The 11,123-nt window shown below is 42.3% G+C and overlaps 1 protein-coding gene across 1 annotated transcript in view; it reads right to left on the bottom strand.

The window, feature by feature from the left end:
- The window catches only part of ahi1 (Abelson helper integration site 1), a 279,823-nt gene extending 271,619 nt beyond the window's left edge, over window positions 1-8,204 (bottom strand). The window contains exon 1 of the mRNA XM_043686158.1: window positions 8,062-8,204. The gene's annotated coding sequence lies outside the window, so the exon portion shown is untranslated. The remainder of the gene's footprint in view (window positions 1-8,061) is intronic.
- Between the last annotated feature and the right edge of the window lie 2,919 nt (window positions 8,205-11,123).

The following is an 11,123-nucleotide window of genomic DNA, read 5'->3' as shown; positions in this document are numbered from 1 at the left end:
GAGTCGGTAGGTTTGTAGTAGATGTCCGTGTTGATTCGGTCGCCTGAGATAGAAATAGAAAGGTCGAGGAAGGGGAGGGAGGAATCTGAGACTGTCCAGGTGAATTTGAGGTCGGGGTGGAAGGTGTTGGTGAAGTGGATGAACTGTTCAACCTCCTCGTGGGAGCACGAGGCGGCGCCGATACAGTCATCGATGCTCAAACACTTTCTATAGTATTTTGCATGGCTTGTTTTTGTCGTAGAGTCACAGACATATACAGCACAGCAACAACGGAAACAGACCCTTCATTCCAACGCGTTCATGCCGACCAGATATCCCAACCCAATCTAGTCCCACCTGCCAGCACCCAGCCCATATCCCTCCAAACCCTTCCTATTCATGTACCCGTCCAGATGCCTTTTAACTGTTGCAATTTTACTAGCCTCCACCACTTCCTCTGGCAGCTCATTCCATATATGTATAACCCTCTGCGTGAAAACGTTGCCTCATACATCTCTTTTAGATCTTTGCCCTCTCACCCTAAACCTATGTCCTCTAGTTCTGGACTCTCCCACCCCAGAGAAAAGACTTTGTCTATTTATCCTATCCAAGCCCCTCATGATTTTATAAATCTCGATAAGGTCACCCCTCAGCCTCCAATGCTCCAGGAAAACAGCCCCAGCCTATTCAATCTTTCCCTATAGCTCAAATCCTCCAACCCTTGTAAATCTTTTCTGAACTCTTTCAAGTTTCACAATATCATTCTGATAGGAAGGAAACCAAAATTGCATGCAATATTCCAAAAGTGGCCTAACCAATGTCCTGTACAGCCACGACATGACCTCCCAACTCCTGTACTCAGTACTCTGACCAATAAAGGAAAGCATAACAAATGCCTTCTTCACTATCTTATCTACCTGTGACTCTATTTTCATGGAGCTATGAACCTGCACTCCAATGTCTCTTTGTTCAGCAACACTCCCTAGGACCTTACCAAATGTATAACACCTGCTAAGATTTGCAGTATTTCACATTTATCTAAATTAAACTCCATCGACCACACCTCAGCCCATTGGCCCATCTGATCAAGATCCCATTGTAATCTGAGGTAACCTCTTCTCTGTCCAATACACCTCCAGTTTTGGTGTCATCTGCAAACTTATTAACAATACCTCTTATGCTCACATCCAAATCATTTAGATAAATGACAAATAACAATGCACAGGCCCCCAAAAGGAGTTGCACAGTGGACCCAGCACTGATCCTTGTGGCACTCCACTGGTCACAGGCCTCCAGTCTGAAAAACAACCCTCCATCTATCTTCTACCTTTGAGCCAGTTCTGTATCAAACTAGCGAGTTCTCCGTGTATTCCATGAGATCTAACCTTGCTAGCCAGTCTCCCACAGGGAACCTTGTCAAATGCCTTACTAAAGTCCATATAGATCACGGCCACCATGCTGCCCTCATCAATCCTCTTTGTTACTTCTCCAAAAAACTCAATCAAGTTGGTGAGACATGATTTCCCACGCATAAAGCCATGTTGACTATCCCTAATCAGTCCTTGCCTTTCAAATACATGTACATCTTGTCCCTCAGGATTTCCTCCAACAACTTGCCCACCACTGATGTCAGACTCACTGGTCTATTGTTCTCTGGCTTGTCGTTACCACCTTTCCTAAATAGTGGCACCACGTTAGTCAACGTCCAGTCTTCCAGTACCTCACCTGTGACTATCGATATCTCAGCAAGAGGTCCAGCAATCACTGCCCTAGCTTCCCACAGAGTTCGAGGGTACACTCGAGCAGGACCTGGGTATTTATTTACTTTTATGTGTTTCAAGACATCCAGCACTTTCTCCTCTGTAATATGGACATTTTTCAAGATGTCACCATCTATTTCCCTACATTCTATATCTTCCATGTATTTTACATAATAAACTCTGGTGCAAAATACTCACTTAGTATCTCCCCCATCTCCTGTAGCTCCACGCAAAGGCCACCTTGCTGATCTTTGATGGGCCCTATTTACTCCATAGTTACCCTTTTGTCCTTAATGTATTTGTAAAAACCCTTTGGAATCTCCTTAACTCTACTTGTCAAAGCTATCTCATGTCCCCTTCTTGCCCTCCCGATTTCCATCTTAAGTATACTCCTACTGCCTTTATACTCTTCCTAAGGATTCACCCAATCCTTGGGGCAGCACGCTGGCTCAGTAGTTAACACTGCTGCCTCACAGCGCCAGTTCAAGTCCAGTCTTGGGCGACTGTCTGCGTGGAGTTTGCACATTCTCCCCATGTCTGCGTGAGTTTCTTTGCACAATTCAAAGATGTGCAGGTCAGGTGAATTGGCCATGCTAAATTGCCCATGATGATAGGTGCATTAGTAAGGGTCTGGGTGGGTTACTCTTCAGCAGATCGATGTGGACTTGTTCGGCCGAAGGGCCTGTTTCGGCACTATAGGGAATCTAATCTATCTTGTCTATACTTGACATGTGTTTCCTTCTTTTACTTAACCAAATCCTCAATTTCTTTAGTCATCCAGCATTTCCTATACCTACCTGCCTTTCACCCTAACAGGAATATACTGTCTCCAGACTCTCGTTATCTCATTTCTGAAGGCTTCCCATTTTCTACCCTTAGCTGCGAACATCTGCTCCCAATCAGCTTTTGAAAGTTCTTGCCTAATACCGTCAAAATTAGCCTTCCTCCAATTTTGAATTTCAACTTTTAGATCTAGTCTATTGTTTTCCATCACTATTTAAAAACTAATAGAATAATGGTCGGTGGCCCCAAAGTGCTCCCCCACTGACACCTCAATCACCTGTCCTGCCTTATTTCCCAAGAGTAGGTCTAGTTTTGCACCTTCTCTAGTAGGTACATTTACATACTGAATCAGAAAATCTTCTTGTACACACTTAACAAATTCCTCTCCATCTAAACCCTTAACGCTATGGCAGTCACAGCCTACATTTGAAAAGTTAAAATCCCCTATGATAACCACCCCATTATTCTGACAGAAAACCGAGATCTACTTACAAATTTGTTTCTCAATTTTCTGCTGACTATTAGGGGGTCTACAATACAATGCTAACAAGGTGATCATCCCTTTCTTATTTCTCAGTTCCAGCCAAATAACTTCTCTGGATGTAATGCTGTAATGTGTCCTATATCAAAAATGCCACCCCATCTCCTCTCTTGCCTCCCTTTCTGTCCTTCCCGTAGCATTTGTATCCTGGAACATTAAGCTGCTAGTCGTGTCAATCCCTGAGTCACATTTCTGTAATTGCTTTGATATCCCAGTCCCATGTTCCTAACCATGCCTTGAGTTCATCTGCCTTCCCTGTTAGGCCTCTTGTATTGAAATAAATGCAGTTTAATTTATCAGTTCTACCTTGCTCTCTGCTTTGTCCCTTCCTGCCCTAACTGACTCACTTCTTTTCTCAACTGTACCAGTCTCAGACTGATCTCTTCCCTCACTATCTCCCTGGAACCCACCCCCGCCACCTTACCAGTTTAAATCCTCCTGAGTAGCTCTAGTAAATCTCCCTGCCCCTATATTAGTCCCCTTCCAATTCAGGTGCAATCTGTCCTTCTTGTTCAGGACATTGACGTGAAAACAACAGCATCTGTAGATGTCTGGTATCTGTGTGAACAGGACAGCAATTATGCATCTCCTGATCCAATCAGTTTAAAGAATTGTTAATCAGCGGCGCAGAATCTGAACCAGGAAGTGTACGTTTGAATAGAGAATTCAATGCTAAATCAGGTATGGTAAAACAGGTTGGAGTAACAGCAAGAGATAAAAGTGACAGAAACAAAGAAAATAGTTATTTATAATCTCAGCAATAATTAAAACTAAAGGAATGAAGCTCCACACTTGTAAATGGTTATTTTCAGTGCCAGAGGTTTCTTTGACAGAAATTAAGATTTATGCCACCAAAATAACATTTACATGGAAACGAAAAAGACCTAACCTTCTGTCATGAATTTAGTTTCCATCCATAACATCAGTATAAACACAATACACCATTCAATACTTTTCAATGAGGCCTAACAGTGAGATGCTATTTTTGCATTGGCAAAGTTCAACCTCATAGGATATGGGGTTAGCGCAGGAATGTTGTGTGGAGGTAGATGATCTAGAATAGTAGAGTAGGTTTAAGAGGCTGAATGACTTACTCCTGCTCCTGTGTTTTTATCCCAACCCAGTGAACACTACCAATACAGTTAGGAATAGTACCCTTTATTTTAGACTATCTCTATATTTTATATATCAATGTGCATTATCTCACCCTTCTTTACAATGAAGTTCATCTCCCACCTATCTGCTCACTTCACCAACATGTCAATGTCCTTTTGAAAATCTACACTGTCTTCCTCACGGTTCACAATTATCCCAAGTTTTGTGCCATCTGCAAACTTTGAAATTGTTCCTTGTATGCCAACATCTAGATCATTCATATATATGTATTAGGGAAAGCAAGGGTCTCAATACCAACCTCAAGGCAACCCCTATAAGAGTGGAGAAGTCTTTTGTTTTATTTCAAAAATATACTTTATTCATAAATATTTTGATGATCTATACAGTTGGTCATGCCATACACACGTAAACATTCCATTTCTTTGCATAAAGAGATCAAAATTTATCATTTGTATATACAGGTCTGTATGTTTATCAGAGCTGAAAATGTGTTGCTGGAAAAGCGCAGCAGGTCAGGCAGCATCCAAGGAACAGGAGAATCGACGTTTCGGGCATAAGCCCTTCTTCAGGAATGCCCGAAACGTCGATTCTCCTGCTCTTTGGATGCTGCCTGACCTGCTGCGCTTTTCCAGCAACACATTTTCAGCTCTGATCTCCAGCATCTGCAGTCCTCACTTTCGCCTGTACGTTTATCAATCATATATCCATATATTTAGCTGAGGCATCAGCAGAGCCCAAATGACTGGGTGGGCCCCCTATTCTTCTTAGGCAGGCAGATGTTACACGGTGCTCTTTCCCCACTGCGCCTTGGCAGCAGCTGCCCCAAGCTTCAGCGCGTCCCTCAACACGTAGTCCTGGACCTTGGAATGTGCCAGTCTGCAACACTCAGTCGGGGTCAACTCCTTCAGCTGGAAGATCAACAGGTTTTGGACCGCCCAGAGAGTGTCCTTCACCGAGTTGATGATCCTCCAGGCACAGTTGATGTCCGTCTCGGTGTGCATCCCGGGGAACAGACCGTAGAGCATGGAGTCTTGCGTCACGGTGCTGCTCAGGACAAACCTCAACAAACACAACTGCATTCCTCTCCAGACTTCTTCTGCGTAGGCACATTCCAGAAGGAGGTGTGTGACAGTCTCGTCCTCCCGGCAGCCGCTTCGAGCGTGCGGTGTGGGAGAAAGTCCGGGCGTGCATAAAGGATCTCACAGGCAGAGCCCTTCTCACCACCAGCCAAGCCATGTCTTGGTGCTTGTTGGAAAGCTCTGGTGATGAGGCATTCTGCCAAATGACTTTGACAGTCTGCTCAGGGAACCGCTCGATAGGATCTGCCCTCTCCTTTTCCCGAAGGGTCTCAAGGACACTACGTGTCGACCACTTCCTGATGGACTTGTGGTCAAAGGTGTTTTTCTTTATAAACTTCTCCACAAAGGACAGCTGATATGGAACGGTCCAACTACTCAGAGCGTTCCGCGGCAGCGAGGCCAGACCCACCCTTCGCAACACCGGGGACAGGTAGAACCTCAGCACGTAGTGACACTTGGTGCTTGCATACCAGGGATCCATGCACAACTTGATGCAGCCACACACAAAGGTGACCATCATGGTGAGGGTGGCATCGGGTGTATTTTTTCCCCCGTTGCGCAGATCTTGGAGTGGAGAAGTCTTGCTGCAAATGTACTAAGTGCTGGTGAGACCGTATGTGGAGTGCTGTGAGCCCTTTTGGACCCCTTACTTGAGGAAAGCTATCATTTCAGTAGAGGTAGTTCAGAGAAAGTTCTCTAGGATGATCCCTGGTATGGAGGGAATGTCCTTTAAGCAAAGGCTAAACAGGTTGGGATTCTACTCGCTAGAATTTAAAAGAGTCAGATGTGTTCTCATTGAAATATGTAAGATTCCTCAAGGGTCTGATAGGCTAGATACTAAGAGGATGTTTCTCTCATGAGAGAGTCTAGGACAAGAGGGCCTAATCTCAGAATAAAGAAGCAGCAATTTAAGATTGAAATGAAGGATAATTTTTTCTCTTAGAGGTTTGAGAGCCTTTTAAGTTTTTTGCGACAGAGAGATGTACCGGCAGGGTCTTTTTTTTATATTTAAGGCTCAGTTTGATTCTTGATTAGTTGGGGAATCAAGGGTTATAGGGAAAATGAAGGTAATTGAAAGTAAGGAATGTCAGATCAACCACGATCCTATTGAATAGCAGAGCAGGCTTGAAGGACTGAATGGCCTTCTCCTGTTACTATATAAAAAAAGATGAGCTCAATGTCATTCTGATGATGGCTGCCATTTCTTGGAGGATCGAGGCTATTGTTTTCATTGGGTTAAATGTGGGGAGCAGATAAATCATAAAATACTGAATACATCTCTGTCATGTCATTTGTTATAGGTTGTAGCTTATTAAAACATTTTGTGAATATAAATATGCATACCATTAAAAGTTTTATTCATGGTTTTTATGGGAAGAATGTATTGATATATCACATTCAGAAAATGCCAGCAGAAGATATTGGAGATAAAAGGCAACTGAGTCAATATTTCAAAAAACACCTTATGACATTTCAGGGCTGTAACCTTCAGCAGAACATTAATAATCATTTCCAGTGATGTTAAATACTATACCCTGTACATGGTATTGAGTCTGATGCAGTAATTTGATGTTCATATTATTAAGAAGCAGGTCCTTTGTACCTTTAACTTTTCTGTGAGTCCATCATCTTTATCAAATATTGATCTCTCTCCTATGGCTTTGATCTATTGAGGTATCAATGTAATGTACTGCTGAACCTTTCATTTGTTTAGATATTTCACTAATCACAATCACATTGAACTGGATATTATCCATTACTAATAATTTTATTTTCTTTGTCATCATTAATATTTTTTAAAAATTGCTCCCATCTTTCCTTATTTGACTCTTCTATTAGCTGCAGAGCTGTTATTTAGTTACTTATCAAATAATGATGTTCTGTGCTAGGTTTATAGGTTATTTTTGTGAAATATTCTATATTTTACAGAATCATAAAAAGACACGGACAGAAGGGGCTTGGTTCAGTTACTCGAAAAGAGCTATTCAATTGGTCTCTTCCCTTGACCTCTTCTTTACATCCCTGCAACCTTTTACCTTTCAAGTGTCTGTCCAAGTTATTATTGAATCTGTTTCACCAACCTTTCAGAAAGTGTATTTCAGATCGTAACAACTTACTGATTCTGGAACTTCTGCCAATTGCCTTAAATCTGAGAGATGTGGAAATACTTTATCTTAGTTAACTCCAGCTAATCCCATACGTTTACCAGACACCATTTTTGCATGCTATGTCAAAATTTCAGTACTTCTTACGATCTTGAAAAATGTCATTTGTTCCTAATATTCCTTTCATTGGTCATAGCATTTACACACTTCTTACTCTAACTTGTGGGAATTAGTTTAGCTCAGTTGGCTGGATTATTGGTTTACAAAATGATGTGATGCCAACTGCATGGGTTCAGTTCCCATCCCTGGTTTGAGATTACCATGAAGGACTCCTCTTCCCTTGTCTGAGGTCTGGTAGCCCTCAGGTTAAATCACCACCAGTAGCTTCTCTCTAATAAGAGAACAGTCCCTACAGTCTGATAAGACGATGGCAAAACAGCAACAGAAGATTTCTCTGTTTACCAATTTAATTTAAATTAATCCTGATTTAATTCTCAAAATACACCATTCTTTCTCTCACGTGTCTCATTTCACTACCAAATAGCAAATAAAAGCTAATGGGAGCAGTTAATGGGGATTAAGCAACTGTAATGGAATCTTTCTCAATTAATCAACTTAGATAATGCATCAACATGGGTGATGATTGAGAATGTGTTTCCATTGCCTGAACGTCTCCAACAGAGCTGCACAATAATTACCTTCGTGGGGCTCCTGGATTATTGTCATCTGCTGTTGCAGAACTTTGTGCAGCAAAAGGTGGGGGGCCTTGCCGACAGCTGTCCTGGTAGAATCACACTCTGCTCCTGATAAATCAGAAGGAGCAGAGCAGGCAGGTTATCAGGATGAAGCTCCTGTATCTGAAGCAAGGGTGAAGGAAAGAAGTGTGAGGGAACTTAAAAGTTCCTCATTCAAACCAGATACCAACAGACATCATGGCTTAAACAAATCTCACATTTGAGAAATCATGCACGTTGGCTGTCTCCCCCTCCTCCCAAGAGGAATTACCACTGTACGCCTTCCTAACAATGGAGTTGTCACTTTGCTACTTATCCTCCGGGATCGCACATAGCTAACCCGGTGATGGAATTAAGACCATCCAACATACATGAATACAGTATGAAGGGCTCAGCACCTGTTTAACAACCACTGATTGGTCTGTTGAATCTGGGTCTCAATGAAGGTTGTCAGTTTCCCCATAGGGGAAGCCAAGCAGTTACTCATGTGAGATCTGGCAAAACTCATAGTCTGGATGAATTCCATATTGTCGAGTCCAGCTTTCATTGAATATTACTGTAAAAGAGCATTTCACCCCAAAACACCTGTGCTCAAAAAAAAGGTAAGCAAATTCATCTCATGCCTCATTAGTGCTAATCTGAAACAGGTCAAAATGTGCTTAGAAATATCCATCCCCTCAATATATTTATTATCCTAAATCCCCCAATATGGATTGGTTAGAGGAATTTGAGGGTTGATCTGGGCTTGGGGTCAATGTCTGTTGTGGGTTTTGGAGGAGGAGGGGTGTTGGATATCAGTGGTGAATTGGATGGGGGTGTGCAGTTTTACAGTTAGCCAGAATTTGGAGCAGGTTTCAATCTTTCTAATGTTTCCTGACTAAGTATTAAAGTTAGTGAATCAGAGCCATCTGAAAACTCCAACTCCAACTCTGATTTGGAGACTTTCTTGTGGGGTTTCAATAACTAGTTAGTTGCACAGTTTCGATTTCTTGGATAATTTCCATGGAGTCAGCTGGACTAGGACCTCTGTATGGTCCTGACCCATGATTCTTGCCAATGCTGCTTGCACAACAAATTTCCTATCAGACAAAATGTGCCAATTTTTTCTCATGTGGATAATAGACAATAGACAATAGACAATAGGTGCAGGAGTAGGCAAATACCTATTTGCACCTGGCATTCACCACTGTGGTGTAGCAGGTGTAGGGAACTCTAACACGTTGTGCCAGTTCTGCTGCTCACCCACCTCCCCCCAACAACTTTGAAGACACATTTGATATTTTTAATCAATTCAGTCACTTCTTAAGGCTGATTGAAACAACATTTTGAGACACTTTCAATGCCTAAGAAATTGTAACCTAATGAGCACTGGCACTGGTACTTTGCTACATTATGCTGGCATGTTTAGGAACACAGGAATATGTGTAGGCCATTCAGCCCCTTGAACCTGTTCCATCATCAATGAGGTCATGGCTGATCTGTAGCCTAACTCCATTTACCTGCCTCTTAATACCTTTGCATCACAAAACATTATCTAGCTCAGGTAATTAAAATTAAAATTAAAATAATCCCCCACTCACTACCATTTGTGGAAGAGAGTTCCAAGCATTCACCACCCTTTGTCTGCAGGAATGATTCATACCATCTCTCCTGAATAGTCTAGCACTAATTCTCAGACTATGTCCCCAAATTCTAGAATCCCCAATCAGTGGAAATAGCTTACCTTTATCTACCCTGTCTTTTCCTGTTAATATCTTGTATACTTTGGTCAGACCCCCCCATAACCTTCTAAATTCTAGAGAAAACAGGACTAAATTGTCTAATCTGTCTTCATAAATAAACATGTGACGTCCAGGTATCACTCTTGTAAACCTACATAGTACTTTCTCCAAGGTCAATATGTCCTTCCTAAAGTGTGATCCCCAGGTCTGCTCAGAGTTCTCCAAGGAGAAAGTGAGGTCTGCAGATGCTGGAGATCAGAGCTGGAAATGTGTTGCTGGAAAAGCGCAGCAGGTCAGGCAGCATCCAGGGAACAGGAGAATCGACGTTTCGGGCATAAGCCCTTCTTCAGGACTTATGCCCTGAAGAAGGGCTTATGCCCGAAACGTCGATTCTCCTGTTCCCTGGATGCTGCCTGACCTGCTGCGCTTTTCCAGCAACACATTTCCAGCTCAGAGTTCTCCAAGTAAGGTATAAACAGGGTTTTATATAACTGCAACATAACTTCTACATCCTTGTACTCCAGTCCTCGAGATATAAAGACCAGCACTCCATTAGCTTTCTGGATTAATTTCTGCACCTGTTCATGACGTTTTAAAGATCCATGCATCTGAACCCTTCAAGTCTCTTAAGATATCCACTGTACTTCAAATCATCAAGAAAGTACCCTGATCTTTACATTTTCAGTCCAAAATGGATGACCCTAAATTTGCTTGCATGGAACTGCATCTGCCACAGTTTTGCCCATTCACTTAGTATATCAACATCCCTTTGTAATTTAATGCTAACATCTACATTATCTACAATGCCACTTGACTTTGTGCCATCAGCAAATTTGGATGTGTGACTTTCTATTATATTATCCAAGTTATTAATAAATAATATGAAATAATGAGACCCTAACTGATCCTTGTAAAACACTATTGGTCACATCCTCCAATTTGAATATCTATCCATTATCTAGATTATAGTGATGCTGGAGAAGCACAGCACGTCAGGCAGCATCTGAGGAGCAGGAAAATTGATGTTTTGGACAAAAGCCCTTCATCAGGAATAGAGGCAGGATGTCTGCAGAGTGGAGAGATAACTGAGAGGGGGTGAGGGCGGGGAGAAAGTAGTTTAGAGTACATTAGGTGAATGGGAGTGGGGATGGAAGTGATAGGTCAGACGGGAGGGTGGGGGAAGGTAGCAAAGAGTACAATGGGTGAATGGGGTGGGGATGAAGTTGATAGGTCAGAGAGGAGGGTGAAGTAGATAGGTGGAAAGGAAGATAGGCAAGTAGGACAGGTCATGAGGGTGGTGCTGAG

This window comes from Chiloscyllium plagiosum, chromosome 3, assembly GCF_004010195.1.
Source record: "Chiloscyllium plagiosum isolate BGI_BamShark_2017 chromosome 3, ASM401019v2, whole genome shotgun sequence".
In the NCBI taxonomy this organism is placed as follows: Eukaryota; Metazoa; Chordata; class Chondrichthyes; order Orectolobiformes; family Hemiscylliidae; genus Chiloscyllium; species Chiloscyllium plagiosum.
Note: the sequence above shows the minus strand (reverse complement) of the source record. Positions and strands in the feature narration are given on the sequence as shown.